Genomic DNA, 17734 nt, shown 5'->3' on the forward strand with positions numbered 1-17734 from the left:
TAGTTCCTATTTGATAGGAACGAAGGTTATAATATTTACTGATCATGCTACTTTAAAGTACCTCTTAGAAAAGAAAGATGTTACACCCAGATTGCTATGATGAATACTATTTTTGAAAGAATTTGATCTTGAAATAAAAGATAGGAAATGTTCAGAAAATCAGGTAGCTGACCATTTGTCATATTTGGAAAATCCTCCAATTGAGACAACAAATATCAAAGAGGAATTTCGTGATGAGAATATTTATAAAATTGAAACAGTTGCAAATCAACTGACACTCAAACTGCTGAGTCAGTTCCAGTAGTGAGGAAGTTTCTAGTTGTATTTCCTGCAGACCTACCGTGCATGCCACCCGATAGAGCTAATAATTTCGGTATTGATTTGGTGTCGGGCACTCAGCCCATATCTATTCCATTATATAGTATGACATCAACAAAATAAAAGAAATAGTTGCAGGAGTGCTTGGATAATGGTTTCATCAGGCCTAGTGTTTCATCTTGGGGTGCACCAATACTATTTGTGAAGAAGAAAGATGGTTTCACAAGGATGTGTATTGACTACAAGTCGTTTAACAAGGTTACCATAAAGAATCAAATCCACTATCGCGCATTGATGGTTTATTTGATTAGCTTCAGGGTGGTAGGTTGTTCTCAAAGATTGACTTGCGATCAGGTTATAATTTGTTGACGATCAGGGCTTCATATACTCCTAAGATGACTTTTATGACCCGTTATGGGCATTATGAGTTCTGGGTGATGTCTTTTGGTTTGAATAATGCCCTAACAACATTCATTTGATAAACACTGTATTCTAGCTTTATTTGGATTCCTTTGTCATTGCGTTCATTAATGATATCTTGGTATATTCCCGTAAAGGGAAGGAATACGAGCATCATTCAAGGATGGTGCTTCAGGTATTGAGGGAGAAGAAGTTGTATGCTAAGTTCTCCAAGTATGATTTTTGGCTGGATTCAGTGGCATTCTTGGGCTACGTGGTGTCTAGCGATGGGATCAAGGTGGGTAGGAAGAAGATTAAGGCAATTCAAAGTTGGCATAGATCGTCTACTATTATGGAGATAAGGAGTTTCTTAGGTTTGGCTGGTGTGGAAGGGTTTTCATATATAGCACCTTAATTAACTAATTTGAGTCAGAATGGTGCTTTATTCAGATGGTCGGGCAAGTGCGAGGAGACATTTCAGACGCTCAAGGCTGCTTTGATCACGACTCCAGTTTTGGTATTGGACTCAGGATCAGGGATATATATTGTCTATTGTGATGTTGCACGTGTTGGTATTAGTTGTGTGTTGATGCAGGACGGTAGGGTGATTGCCTATGCATCACGCCAGTTGAATCTCCATAATAAGAATTATCCGATCAATGATTTGGAGTTAGCAGTAATTGTGCACGCGCTCAAGATTTTAAGGCATTACTTATATGGTGTGTCTTATTGAGGTGTATATGGATCATCAAAGTCTCCAGCATATTCTTAAATAGAAAATTTTGAATTTGAAGCAGCGAAGATGGTTGAAGATATTGAAAAATTATGATATCACTATTATTTATCATATGGGGAAGGCTAATATGGCAACAAATGTCTTGAGCAGAAAGACGGAGAAAATGGGAAGTTTAGCATTCATTTCGGCTAGGGACAACCCTTTATCTATGGATTTTCAAGAGTTGGCCAATTGATTGGTGAGATTGAATATTTCGGAGCCGAGCAGAGTCCTTGCTTGTATTGTTTCATAGTCATATCTGTTTAAGCACATTAAGGTGCATCAGTATGATAATCCCCATTTGCTTGTCCTTAAGGACATGGTGTAACAGGGTAGTGCTAAGGAGGTTACTAGTGGTGATAATTGTATATTGCGACGTTAGAGTCGAGTTTGTGTTCCCAAAGTCGATAACTTGAGAGAGTTGATTCTTGAGTAGGCTCATAGTTCATGGTATTCTATTCATCTTGTTGCTAAGAAACTGTATCGTAATTTATAGTAGCCTTATTAGTGGAGAAAGATGAAGAAGGACATTGTTGGGCATGTTGCAATGTGTTTGAATTGTGTACAAGTCAAGTATGATCATCAGAGATTACGTGGTTTGCTTCAGAAGATTGATATACGGGAGTGAAAGTAGGAGTATATTACTATGGACTTTGTGGCAGGGTTGTCATGGAACTTGAGGAAGTTTGATGTTGTTTTGGTAAATATGGATCGGCTGACCAAGTTGGCGCATTTCATTCTGGTTATGACTTGTTACGCTTTAGTGCAGTTGGCTAAGATCTATATTCAAGAGATTGTCCGCTTGGATGGTGTACCTGTTTTTATCAATTTGGATCGAGGCAATCAACTTACTTCACATTTATGAAGGGTTGTTCAGCGTGGGCTGGGAACACAAGTTAAGTTGAGTACCATATTTCATCCTCTGAGCGGACCATTCAGATCTTGGAGGATATGTTTAAGGCCTACATTATTGACTTCAGAGTCATGTGGGATCAATTTCTACCTTTAGAAGGGTTTGTCTACAACAATAACTACTAGTCTAGTATAAAGATGGCTCCGTATGACGTATTATGTGGGAGGCAGTGTCGTTCTCTGGTCGGTTGGTTTGAGCATTGGGAGGTTCCGTTTTTGGGCACAGACTTGGTTTGTGATGTATTGAAAAAGGTAAAGTTGATTCAAGAGAGACTTTACACAGCTCAGTCCAAGAAGAAGATTTATGCGGATAAGAGAGTTTGTGGCTTTTATAAAGGGTGAGAAAGTTCTTCTTAGAGTTTCTCCTATGAAGGGCATGATGAGGTTTGGAAAGAAGGGCAAGTCGAGCCCTCAGTATATTAATCCATTTGAGGTGCTGGAGAGAGTTGGCGAGGTGACTTACAGTCTTGGTTTGTCTTCGAGTCTTTCGGGAGTTCATTCGGTATTTCTTGTTTATATGTTTCAGAAGTATCATAAAGATACGTCACATGTTTTTGACTTCAACACAGTGCAGTTGGATGAGAATCTGGCTTATGAGGAGTCGGCGGTGTTGACACTCAAATTTAACACTCCCTATTTAAAATTAACTTCTTCATGCTTACCAGTAAAAAATGATAAAAATATAATTTTTTGCACATTATTTGACATTAATGCAATTTATTGGTAATTACTCTTCTTTTCACAAAATACAGAAATTTTTAACATTTTATTGCATTTGGTTAAATACTACCATTTTGTGCATTTTTATAAATTTCAAATAATTTACTGATCTTAATTTTCAAACATTAGGATATTCTATCAATTTATTGTATATTCACAAATAAAATAATAGTTATTATAACACAATTATAGTAGTTATATTTTAAAATAAATAATACAAGTTTTTCTAATTAAATAATTATATTTTAATTTGTAGCACAGTCCATTAATTACAAGGAAGCCGATAGAATTCTATCTCAAAATACGGATCAAATACAGTCAGGCCCAATGTCTCGTCAATATCTGACGTGATAACACACGTGATGTGACAAGACATCATGATGTGATATGATATCTTTTCATTTTTGACCACAAATCTTTCTTTATATTTTAAATTTATTTTTTTGTTTAAATTGTGTCCACACACTTTCTTACATATACCATTATATAAAAATACTACACACACTACACAAGAGACCGCCACCAGATTTTTAAGGAAAAAACCTAACTATCTCCTCATTTCCCTAAGTCAGCCGCAAACCCCCATTTGAGCTCTCTCTCCCTCGTTTTTCTCTCTAGCAGATGGCAACATTGCCTAAATCCGATAGCTTTATTATTTGAAATTGTTTGGAATTGATTTCTGTAGCTATGTTTGATATTATTGAGTTATTTTTAGTTACATTCGAGTCGTTGGAGGCTGACTTGTGAGGGAAATTATTTTTGCAGTGTTAATATACCTTGTTTAAGGTAAATATATAGCCTAACTTTGGGTTGAGGGACTAGTTTCTTGAATAGTTGATATTGGATACGTGCTAGGATGGCGTACATGTGAGGGGTCAAGCCCATGTGCGTACACCGGGTCTATCCATGTTCAAGGTAGTCTATAGGCTATTATACCTTGTTTTGAATATTTGTGATTCTTGCTATCATGCTTTATATGTTTAACGACTACATGACTTTGTGAATCATGCTAGAGATCATGTGTAAGCTTACTTTTCAGATTGAACTTGATGTTTGTTGTTGTGTAGTGTATACCCCCTGATTTGAATCATAGTTATACACTTTGCATATATATACACCTTAGCATACTATTTTATCAGTCCCAAGATATGTGATGTGGTATCCACTGGATGCATACATAGATCCTTGTATATGCTTTCTATGTTATGAACTGGCTTGACATCATATGAGTTGTTCGTGTGGGTTGAGTGATTATGGCACCTGGGTTGTCTATGCGGTTATGTCACGTGATTTGTTCATGTAGCGTATGGATAAGGATCCATCCCCTTAGCGTCCGCTCATGTTTCTCCTTGACTACTTACATACCGTTATGAAAAACTGATCAGTGATGGATTTTTTTGTATCTTCCCTCTATGCAAACGCCTTGCGTGTATACATAATTTTTACTGTGTATCTCCTCCATATGTTTGCTCCAGAACATTATAGATGCCCTTTTTACGCATATCCTTTCTATATACTGATGAAAGGATACTCAGTACATATCTTCTCTATCTCTCTCTATGTAATTGACTTATCCATTTATGCATATCTTCTCTATATATAACTGTTATTCCATTTGATGCTAGTCCATATCTTCTCCATTACACCACATGCCTTATCTCTATTTTATGCGTAGATTCCATTATTGTTGCTGCGTGTATTTGTATTCATGACTTGTACAGATATATCACATGAGTATCATTGGTGATTCTTGCCGCTACCCTTTCGAGGTTAGTCATGATACTTACTGAGCACATGAGATCAGTTATACTTATACTACACTCTGCACTTAATTGTGCAGATTTGGGAGTTGGACCGAGTTGATCTTTGGTAATGGTTGTTGTCGCTGTGGAGACCAAGATAGAGTCTCACCCTAATCACAGTCCCTAACATCCCCTTCTATCATCGGTTTACTATATTTGATTCAGACAATACTTTTTATTATTAAATTTGTACTCTTGTAATAGAGCTCATGACTTAGTATTACCAGTTCAGGGGAATTTATATATTATCACAGTCTTTATCTATGGTTATTAGACTCAAAGCATTATTATTATTATTATTATTATTATTATTATTATTATGTAATTTGTTATCATGTTTCGTTATTATTTTATATTTGGTTTGCGTAGCAAGTGGTTTAGATGCCATCACGTCGATTGAGGTTTTTGGGCCGTAATACTGTTTGATTAAATACAATTCATGGGAGGAAAGAGAGAAAGAAAGCAAAAGAATAATAAAGAAAGAAACACATTTCACCTACCATAATATGGTAAAAGGAGTTGACAAAAAAAAAAACAAGATTTTTAGGATTTTAAAAAAAATAGGAAGATACATAAAGGGAAATGTCTGAAAAATTAGATGAAGTGGATGGGAGGTAAGAGTGAAAGAAAGAAACAGTTTCGCCAAAAATAAATATAGATTGTTTGTTCTTTACTACTCCCTCCATTTCAAAATAGATGAGGTACTTTTCTTTTTAGTCCGTTCCAAAATAAATGACTCATTTCTAAATTTGGAAATAATTCAACTTTAAACTCTTTATTTTATCCATTTTACTCTTAGGGTGTGTTTGTTATGAAGGAAAACATTTTTCAAAATTTATTTTCTAATTTTTCTATGTTTGGTTGCCTTAAATGTTTTGGAAAATATTTTCCTCATTAACTCATTTTCTTCCAATTAGAGGAAAATATTTTCCCTATCAAAAGAAGGGAACATATTTTCCAAAACTCTTTTTTAATCTTCCTCCCATTCCTCATCCCCACCCTTACACTCCCACCCCAACCCCACAACCCACCCCTACCACACCCACCCCAAACCCTACCCCCACCCCCACCCCAAATAGAAATATTATTAATAGTACTTTTTTTCATGTTATAGATAGAGTAATTTTTCATTTCAACATGTAACGATCCTATCGGTCGTTTTGAGCTCTAGCGCGTCATTCAGCGGTTCGAGACCCTGAGCAGCTTCACTTCAGGTATTATGACTTGTACGCATGGTTGGAATTTAATTTCGGAAAGTTCGGAGTTTATTTGGAAAGATAATTCTAATTTCAAAAGTCTTAAGTTGGAGAAATTGACTAAAGTGTGACTCGGAATTGGGATTTGAAGATTTCAACAGGTTCGTATGATGAATTTGGACTTAGATGTATGTCCGGATCGGATTTTGGATGATCGGGGAGCGTTTCAACGTCTATTGTGGGAGGTTGGCATTTTGGAAGAATTTTATAAATTTGAGTTGAAGTGTATTTCAATGAAAACAACATCCGTTTGGGATTCCGAGTCTGGGAATAGCTCCGTATGATGATTCTGGTCTTAGGAGCGCATCCGGAAGTGGATTTGGAGGTCCGTAGGTCATTTGGGCGAAAGTTGGAAATTTGGATAATTTTAAGAAGTTTGACCGGGAGTGGACTTTTTGATATTGGGATCAAAGTCCGATTCCAGAAGTTGGAATAGGTCTGTAATGTCGAATGTGGCTTGTGTGCGAAATTTGAGGTCAATCGGACGCGATTTGATAGGTTTCGGCATCGATTTTAGAAATTTGAAGTTTTAAAGTTCATTAAAATTGAATTGGAGTGCGATTCATGATTTCGATGTTGTTTGATGTGATTTGAGGGCTCAAGCAGGTTCGTGTTATGTTATTGGACTGGTTGGTGTGATTAGACGGGGTCCCGGGGGCCTCGGGTGAGTTTTGGATGCTTAACGGATCGATTTTTGGACTAAGAAAAATGCTAAGGCAGCTGGTATCTGGTGTAACCGCACCTGCGCGGTTTTGGCTGCAGGTACGGAGCCGCAGAAGCGGCCAAGAGGGTCGCAGAAGCGGGTCTCGCTGGGGAAGGCTGGGACCGCAGAAGCGGGACCGCACCTGCGCACGAAGAGCCGCAAAAGGGCTGTCAGGCCGCAAATGCGGGAAACGTTGAGCTAAGATTCAACCTCACCTGCGATGGAATTTTTGCAGGTGCGGAGCCGCAGAAGAGGCTATTGCACCGCAAATTCGAGGATCGCTGGGCAGTGAGGTTTTATAAAATGTGGTTTTTGCTCATTTTAACTTCATTTCGTCCATGGGAGCCGACTTTAGAGCACATTTGGAGTTCCGTCTTCATCAACTATATGGTTAAACACTGTGTAGGAATTGGATGGTTTTTAGAGCACATTGTGAGTTAAATACATGATTTTTACATGGATTCAAGCATGAAAATTTGTAGGAATTGATTATCAATTTTAAATACATGGTTTTTACCCGAGGGTTGCTCTATCAATTTTTCGAGTGAAGTTGAAAGTTGTTATAAATTGATTAATTATGAATATTAGAGTATATTTTAATTGGGCTGCATCTTATTTGATTAGTTTTGGATGGGCGGGTATTGGTTTGAGGTGTTAGAGAGGCTTTGGAGCCGGTTATGGAATTTCGAAGCGAGGTAAGTCTCCTGTCTAACTCTGTTAGGGGGAAATTACCCCTAGGTGTTGTATATTGATATGTGCTACTTGTTGTGGAGGCTACGTACGCGCGAGGTGACGAGAGTCCGTACGTAGCTACATTCATGTTATTGTCCGGGTAGGCTTAGGTTCACATCATGCTATAGCTGTATTATTTGAGCAGTCTCTCGCCTATTAAATTCCTCTGTTTTACATTACTACTTGAGACTAGACTTGTTATTCTAGAGACTTCACAAGTTCATTATTTGTCACCGAATAACTTTACTCCTCCTACGGCATGTTTCCGTGATATATATATATATATATATATATATATATATATATGTACATACACTTTATTGAAAGGCTTTTGTTAAAGAAATTACAACTTACACGTTTATTCGTGAGTGGGGTCAAGGACCCGTCAAAGCATCTTATTCTAATAGGATCGGGTTGTTCGCCTCGGCAGGAGTTTGTATTTCATATATATATATATATATATATATATATGTACATACACTTTATTGAAAGGCTTTTGTTAAAGAAATTACAACTTACACGTTTATTCGTGAGTGGGGTCAAGGACCCGTCAAAGCATCTTATTCTAATAGGATCGGGTTGTTCGCCTCGGCAGGAGTTTGTATTTCACTTCTTATGGGATCGGGCCGTTCGTCTCGGCATGATTTATGTACCACACTCTCATGGGAACGGTCCGTTCGCCTTGACAGTTCATTAGATGCATCTATGGTTCGCGCCGTTCGACCCTCGGCAGTACACAATTTAAAGTTTGTGTTGGATCGGGCCGTACGCCTCAGCAGGATTATGTATTTCACTTTTAAGTTGGATCGGGTCGTACGCCTCGCCATTTCCCTATATCATATCTTCATGGAATCATGCGTAATATTTGGCAAGAAGTCAGAGTATCTGTAAGTTTTCCTGATTTGGGTTATGAAAGTCTATTTGATGAGATCCACTATATTCATATATACGCTTCGGTTAAGGAGGGAATTTCCAAATGTAGAGCTCGAGTTCCTCGTAAAGAGGGGGTATTTGTACCACATAAATCTATACTTGTTTATCTCATTTATTTACGCTGCTTCATGTTTACTTACCTCTTTACTGTACATGATATTATTAGGCCACTAGTATGTATCGATGTCGACCCCTCGTCACTACTTCTCCGGGGTTAGGCTAGATACTTACTGGGTACACGTTGATTTTGTACTCATACTACACTTGCTGCACATTTTTTGTGCAGGTACATATGTGACTAGTGGTCTTGTGAGAGCAGAGGCATGTATGCATGCGGGGACTTACGTGAGCTGCATTCCATATTACGACCCGCAGTCGGCAGAGTCTCCTTTAGAGTATTTACATCTCTTATGTCCAAATTCGTATTCCTGACAAATGTTGTATTTTATTTTACATTCCTAGTTGATGCTCATGCACTTGCGACATCGGATTTTGGAGTGATTATGGATTGTTCTGTATTAAAATTGTTAAGAATATTATTATTTACACTATGAATTCTATCTTTTACTATTTAATCGAAGGAAAATATGATTTCAAAAATATTAAAAATGAGAACCAAATTAAGTATTTATTTTTAGCTTGCCTGACAGCGGTGTCTGGCGCCATCACGACCTTTAATGGATTTTGGATCGTGACACAACAAATGAGTATTTTCTTTTCACGATATAAAAATATATTTTTTTCATTTTAACAAAAAAAAAGTACTTTCTTTTCATGACGTAGAAATAATATTTTCTTTCATTTCATCAAAATGGTACGGTAAAAAGTATTTTCTTTTGTTGAAACAAAAAGAATATTTTCTTTTCATAATGTAGAAAAAATATTTTCTTTCATTTCAACATAATGAGTATTTTCCTTTCATAGTGTAGAAAAATATTTTCTTTCATTTCAAAAAAATGAGTACTTTATTCATGTTGTAGAAATAATACTTTCTTTTTCAACCAAAAAAAGAGTATTTTTTTAAAGTTATGGAGCACAAATTTTAATGTTGTTTTTGCATAATAAAGTAAAGCAACACATTAGTTTCATTGAGGTTGTGTGAAGTTTTAGAAGAATAATTAAATTTTTGAAGAAAATAGAGTGATAAAAATGTTGGGTTTTTTTTTGGGGGGGGGGGGGGAGAGCACAGGAAACATAGGGACTTAGGGGAAGGGGGCGAGGAGAGTAGCATAAAAATTTATTTTCATAAAAGATATTTTCTACTCTCTAACCAAACACTAAAAAATATTTTCCGGAAAAAGGTTTTCACTCACCAACCAAACAAGGGAAAATAAGTGATAAAACCACTTATTTTTCATGAAAACATTTTCTAGAAAAATATTTTCCATGGAAAATATTTTCCTTCATACCAAACACACCTTTAAGGAGAAGCTTTTATAACCACACAAATGTCATGGCCCCACAAAGCTTTTACTCATTAAACTTTTAAGACCACAAGTTTCAAAAGTCTTCTTTTTTTTAAACTCCGTAGCGAGTCAAACTACGAAGGGGTTGCACCAGGGATCGACTCTTAGCCCGTTCTTATTTGCTCTGGTGATGGATGTGCTGAAGCAGCACATTCAAGGAGAGGTGACATGGTGCATGTTATTTGCTGATGACATAGTGCTGATTAATAAGACGAGGAGTGGGGTCAATGCGAGGCTGGAGGTCTGGAGGCAGACCCTAGAGTCTAAGAGGTTTCAAGTTGAGCAGGACCAAAATGGAATACTTAGAGTGTAAGTTCAGTGACAGGACTCATGATGCGGACGTGGAGGTGAAGCTTGATACCCAAGTCATCCCGATGACGGGTAGTTTCAAGTGTCTCGGGCCTATAATCCAAGGTAATGGGGAGATTGATGATGAGGTCTCTCACCATATCAATACGGGGTGGATAAAATGGAGGCTTGCATCCGGTGTTTAGTATGATAAGAAGGTGCCACCAAGACTCAAGGGTAAGTTCTATAGAGTGGTGGTTAGACCTACTATGTTGTTTGGGGCTGGGTGTTGGCCAATCAAGAACTCCCATGTTTAGAGGATGAAAGTAGAAGAAATAAGGATGTTGAGATAGATGTGTGGGCATACTAGGAGAGATAAGATTACGAACGAAGTTATTTGGGATAAAGTGTGAGTGGCCCCCGTAGAGGACAAGATGCAGGAGTTGAAGCTGAGATGGTTCGGGCACGTGTAGAGGAGGAGTACGGATGCTCCTGTTAGGAGGTGTGAGAGGCTGGCCGTGGCGGGGTTGAGAAGGGGTAGAGGAAGGTTGAAAAAGTATTGGGGAGAGGTGATTACGCAGGATATGGCGCTACTTCAGCTCACTGAGGACATGATCCAGGATAGAAGGGTGTGGAGGTTGAAGATTAGGATTGTTGGCTAGTAGGTAATCGAGAGTTACCCGTTCTTTTTTAGTAGTATTAATAGTTTTTTTTTTCATTCGCTCTGTGTATCGTATGTTCCAGTTTGTTATTCTGTTACTGGCTTCGTTGTTGTTGTTGTTATTGTTATTGTTATTGTTGTTACTATAGTTGTCTTTCTCCCATTTTCCTTATCGTCCTTTGTCCCCCTATTCTTTCTTTCTTCTTCCTCTTTCTTCTTCGTCTTCTTCCTTTCTCTCTCTTCAGCTTTTCTTGAGCCGAGGATTTATTGAAAACAGCCTCTCTACCTCGCCAGGTAGGGGTAAGGTCTGTGTATACACTACCCTCCCCAGACACCACTTGTTGTTGTCTTAGCGAGTAAAACTACCTTATCCAAATTGAAACGGAGGGAGTATTGTTTTGCAGTTTTTTGTTTTTTTTTTCCTTTGTTTTTATTGGACAAAAAGAAAAGGCAACCTTATGAGTAAGACACGTAAAAATACTAAGAAATTGTTACTCCCTGATTGTTACTATTTGATGCTACTCTTTTTCCCTTTTACTGGAAATTGTTGCTCCGTGATTGTTACTATCTGATGCTACTTTTTCTCCTTTTTTTTCCTTATCTTCTTTTGTCTCCCTCGTCTTTCTTTCTCCCCCATCTTTCTTCTTCTTCTTCTTTTTCCCTTTTATTCCTTTCCACCCTATCTTGAGCCGAGAGTCTATCAGAAACAGCCTCTTTACCTCTTCAGGTAGGGGTAAGGTTAGCGTACACACTACCCTCCCCACACCTCACTTATGGGATTATACTGGGATTATTGTTGTTATTGTAAAATACTAAGAACAAGACCATATAGGAAGAACAAGGCTGATGACATTTTATGTGTACCTCCTCCAGATTTTTACACTATCCTTTATTTATTTTTAAATTATTTTTTGTTTTCTATTTTTAATCATGTTTTTTCTATTTATTCAAAATTACATATATTAACTTAAAGAGTTGTTTATAATTAATTTGGAAAGTTTCTCATAGATTTTTTGTTAAATAAATTTAAATAGGTAATTTTAATAAAATCATATAAGATGGTAGATTAGATAATATGCATTTTTAATAAAAATATAACATTAATAATCAACTACATTTTCATTATCCTTTTGAGGATCGTGCAAAGGGCAAATAGGTATACTAGTTTGACGTGATTAGAGGCCACCCTAATATATTAAACAAGTTTTAGGAGTAACATTTACATGGAAATTTTGCATAAATTGGGATGCTTACCTATCAGAATGTACAAGTGTCACGACCCAAAAGTCCTAACCTGTCGTGATGACGCCTATCTCAATACTAGGCAAGCTAAAAATATCAATAACCCACGATTTCTTTTAAGTTTGAAAATATAATGTTTAAATACAATAAACAAATCTCGCAAATACCAATACAAACACTCCCAAAACCTTGTGTCACTAAGTACATGAACATCTATAAATTACAAGTCTAGAAATCACGGTCCATAATAATCTGAGACTAAATACAATAAACAAAAGGAAAAGGAAGGAGAAACAAGGTCTACGGAACATGACAGCTACCTCTAAATCTCCGAAAAATTAACTGTATTAAAGAATCAACACCCCCTATGTCCGGGATCACCTGGACCTGCACACGAAGTGCAGAGTGTAGGATGAGTATAACCAACTCAGTAAGTAACAATAATAAATAAAGAACTGAAAGTAGTGACGAGCTTCTCAGCTAAGTCTAAATACAATACTTTCCAACAGAAAAGGGTAGGCATGCTCTCAAGTTCAACATTTAAACTTTCACAGTAATTTCATATCAAATTTGATTGAAACAGTAAATAATGTTTTTCCGAAATTTCCAAAATAGTGATATATGACAGCTGATATGAAGCAAATAATGAAATCAATGCATCCTCTCTGAGTAACAATCACTCAGTCCTCCCATTCACTCCAACATCACAGTCACTCTTTCCTCACAGTCACTCATTCCTCGTAGTCATTCAGCACTCGGCACTTGCACTCAGTAGGTACCTATGCTCACCGGGGGGGAGGGAGTGTACAGACTCTGGAGGGGCTCCTTCAGCCCAAGCACTATATCAAGCCAACAATGGCATATAACAATGAAACATGCTGCGGCGTGTAGCCCGATCCCATACATATCCTCACAATTAGGCCCTCGGCCTCACTCAGTGTTACTAAGAGAGCCTGAGGTAAAAATGTGCAAATAGAACTTTGACTGAGTGAAAAACAACAATTTAGTAGATAATTTCACAAGTACACGACCTTTGTGGGTCCCGAAAGTGTAAACATATAATTTAAACATGATTCATAGATCAATTTCTCTAATATGGGGAAAAATGTACGGATATCAACAGTTTTTTCAACTACACAGTTCCATGGAATTGACCAAGTCATAATTCCTACGGTGCACGCCCACACGCCCGTCACCTAGCATGTGCGCACCTCAAAACCAATCACATAATACATAAATTCGGGGTTTCATACCCTCAGAACCAAATTTAGAACTATTACTTACCTCAAACCGTGTAATTTGTTATTCTGCTAAGCCTTTGCCTCATGAACTGGCTTCCAAATGCCTCAAATCTAGCCACAAATAATTCGATTCAGTCAATAAAAATTATTGGAATTAATTCCATAAGAAAAAAACAAATTTTCCAACAAAATCCGAAATGCAGCCCAAAAGTCGCCCGTGAGGACCACATCTCGGAACCCGACAAAAGTTACAAAATCCGAAGCCCATTCAACCAAGAGTCTACCCATACCAAATTTTACCAAATTCCGACATCAACTCGTATTCAAATTAAGCCAAGGGGGTTTTCTAAATCTTCCAACTTAATTCACTAATAAAATGTCAAAAACAACCATGAATTGGGGTAATACAACCAATATTGAGTTAGGAACACTTACCCAGTTGTTTTCCTTGAAAACCTCCCAAATATTGCCTCTTCCCGAGCTCCAATCCGTTAAAAATAGAAAATGGGACAAAGTCCCATTTTCAGAACTTAAACTTTCTGTCTAGACCTCTCTTCTTCGCGAATGCGACAGGTCCCTCGCGTTTGCGAAGAACAAAATTATGCTGCCCAACATTGCTCTTCAGGAATGCAATGCTTTACCGAGCTCCTCTTTGAGAACGCGAACTCCCCTTCGCGAACGCGAAGCAAAACCCATGCCAACTATTTTCCCTTCGCGAACGCGATGAACAACCTCGCCTGACCCCAGCTCCTCTTTGCGAACGCGAAGAGAAAATGTTGCCTGCCTCATATTCCCCTTCGCGAACGCGAGGACTCACTCGCGAATGCTAAGAAGGAAACCAGAAAAGTACACCAGCAGTCATCAGTCACCAAGTCCAAAAATGATCTGTCACCTATCTGAAACTCACCCGAGGCCCTCGGGACCTCAACCAAATATACCATCAAGTCCAAAAACATCATATGAACTTAGTCGAACCCTCAAATTACCTCAAACAACGTTAAAACCACGAATTATACCCCAATTCAAGCCTAATGAAACTACAAACTTTCAACTTCTACTTACAATGCCGAAACCCCTATCAAATCAAGTCTGATTGATCTCAAATTTTGCACATAAGTCCTAAATAACATAACAGACCTATTAAAATTTTCAGAATCAGATTTCGACCCCGATATTAAAAAGTCAACCTCCCGATCAAACTTCCCGAGCCTAATTCCACTACGGACCTCCAAATAATTTTTCGGACACGCTCCTAAGTCTAAAATCACCATATGGAACTATTGGAATCATCAAAATTCAAATCTATGGTCGTTTACACATAAGTCAATATCCGGTCAATTTTTCCAACTTGAGTTTTTTATTATGACACTAAGTGTCTCATTTCACTCTGAAAGCCTTCCGGACCTGAACCAACCAATCCAGTAGGTCATAAAACAATTGTGAAGAACAACTTGAGCAGCAAATGGGGAAACAGGGTTATAATACTCAAAATGACCGACCGGGTTCGGTACATTCTCCCCCTCTTAAACAAACATTCGTCCTCAAACGAGTTTAGAATTATACCCGGAGTCTCAAATAGGTGTGGATATTTTCTCCGCATCTCCTGCTCAATCTCCCAAGTTGCTTCTCTGATTGGATGGCCTCTTCACTGTACCTTCACTGATGATATGTTCTTTGACCTCAGCTTTGGAACCTGCCGGTCTAAAATAGCCACCAGCTCCACATCATAAGTCAAATTACCGTCCAGCTGCACTGTACTGAAATTCAGAATACGAGTCGGATCCCCGACATACTTTCAGAACATGGATACATGGAATACTGGATGAACTCCTGATAGATTAGATGGCAAAGCAAGTTTATAAGCCACCTCTCCAATCTTCTTAAGTATCTCAAAAGGCCCAATATATCGAGGGCTCAACTTGCCCTTCTTCCTTAACCTCAACACACCCTTCATGGGCGAAATCTTAAGCAGAACCTTCTCCCCAACCATGTAACCAACATCACGGAACTTTCGTTGGCATAACTCTTCTGTCTAGACTGCGCCGTGCGAAGGTGCTCCTGAATAAATTTAACCTTCTCCAAAGCATCCTGAACTAAGTTAGTACCCAATAGCCTAGACTCACCCGGCTCAAACACACCCACCGGAGACCGACACCGTCTCCCATAAAAAGCCTCATACGGAGCCATCTGAATGATCAATTGGTAGCTGTTATTGTAAGCAAACTCTGAGAGTGGCAGAAACTGATCCCAAGAACCCCCAAAATAAATGACACACGCGCGTAACATATCCTCCAATATCTGAATAGTACGCTCGGACTGTCCGTCCATCTAAGGGTGAAATTTTGTACTCAACTTAACTTGTGTGCCTAATTCTCGCTGCACCGCTCTCTAAAACTGTGATGTAAACTGTGTGCCCCGATCTAAAATTATGGACACTGGTACACCGTGTAGGCGAACAATCTCGCGGATATAAATCTCAGCCAACCACTCCGAATAATAAGTAGTACCAAGTAGAATAAAATGTGCGGACTTAGTCAATCAATCCACAATCACCCAAATAACATCAAACTTCCTCAAAGTCCGTGGGAGCCCAACTACGAAGTCCATGGTAATACGCTCCCACTTCCACTCCAAAATTTCAAGTCTCTGAAGCAATCTAATCGGTCTCTGATGCTCGTACTTCACCTGTTGATAATTTAAACACCAAGATACAAATCCAAATATATCTTTCTTCATTCTCTTCCACCAATAATGCTGCCTCAGATCCTGATAAATCTTCGTGGCACCTGGATGAATGGAGTACCGCGAACTGTGAGCTTCCTAGAAAATCAACTCATGCAAATCATCTACATTAGGCACACATAGCCTGCCCTGCATCTGTAATACATCATCATCTCCAATAGTGACTTCCTTAGCATCACCACGCTGAACTGTATCCTTAAGGACAAGCAGATGGGAATCATCATACTGGAGCTTTCTGATGCGATCGTATAAAGAAGACTGAGAAACCATACAAGCCAAAACTCAACTCGGCTCAGAAATATCCAATCTAACAAACTGGTTGGCCAAGGCCTGAACATCCAAGACTAAATTCCTCTCTGCTACCGGTAAGTATGCTAAGCTGCCCAAACTCTCCGCCTTACGACTCAAGGCATCTGCCACCACATTGGCCTTTCCGGAATGATAGAGAATGGTATATCATAATCCTTAAGCAACTCCAACCACTTTCGCTGCCACAAATTAGGATCCTTCTATTTAAATAGATGTCGTAGACTTTGGTAATTGGTATAAACCTCACAATGGACACCGTACAAATAATGTCGCCAAATCTTCAAGGCATGAACAATAGATGCTAACTCAAGGTCGTGAACCGGATAATTCTTCTCATGTACCTGTAATTGTTTGGACGCATAGGCAATCATCCTACCGTCCTGCATCAACACTGTGCCGAGACCAATAAGTGACGCATCACAATACACAGTATAAGACCCTGAACCCATCGGCAATACCAATACTAGGGTTGTAGTCAAAGCTATCTTGAGCTTATGAAAGCTCTCTTCATATTCATCTGACCACCTAAACGGAGCACCTTTTGGGTCAATTTAGTCATAGGTGATGCAATATATGAGAAACTGTAAGGCCCCGTTAAAATTTCCTAATGATTTAAGATTTTAAAGTGCGCCAACTATATTTGGGAATAACATGTTTGAGTATTAAAGGAGACTCATGGGATAGAACCACATTATTCTGAAATGAAAAATATATGTTTAAGGTGTGTTGGAACATACTAAGGAGTTTTGTGAATGGCAAGAATTCATGTGGAACAAGTTAGATACATTAAGTGGAAAGATTTTATCAATTCACACAAGATCCTACTTCAAACGCATTACGCTACCTAAATACAACAACTTAGAAGGTGTTCTACCTATCAAATTAAAGCCCTTTGAGTCTAGTTTCTAACGCTTTAAACCATTCATCATTTGGACACTCCTACAAGAAGTTATGACCAAATTGCCAAAGGCTGAAAGAATGTGACTGTGTTATAACCCTCGTGAAGCCAGGTCTGTAGCGCGCTAGGCCGTGCTATATCCCTCGCGAAGCCTGGTTTATAGCTCACTACAGAGCTCGCGAAGCCTGGTCTGTAGCTCACTATAGAGCTTGCGAAGCTTGGTCTGTATCTCGCTACAGACCGTGCCTAGCCTGGTCCGGATTTTTGAGGGTCCAATTCTCTAATTTCATAACCCGACCCCAATTCCTATAAAATGATCTTAGGGTCATTTTCGATG

The 17734-nt window shown here is 38.5% G+C and overlaps 1 long non-coding RNA gene across 1 annotated transcript; it reads left to right on the top strand.

Moving 5' to 3' along the window:
* The first annotated feature begins 3642 nt into the window (after positions 1-3642).
* LOC104106685 (uncharacterized) lies at positions 3643-5190 on the top strand. The gene is made up of 2 exons (XR_688625.3): positions 3643-4893; positions 4965-5190. It is a non-coding gene; the product is annotated as an uncharacterized lncRNA (long non-coding RNA).
* Positions 5191-17734: the final 12544 nt, after the last annotated feature.

The sequence above is a fragment of the Nicotiana tomentosiformis genome, chromosome 2, assembly GCF_000390325.3.
Source record: "Nicotiana tomentosiformis chromosome 2, ASM39032v3, whole genome shotgun sequence".
In the NCBI taxonomy this organism is placed as follows: Eukaryota; Viridiplantae; Streptophyta; class Magnoliopsida; order Solanales; family Solanaceae; genus Nicotiana; species Nicotiana tomentosiformis.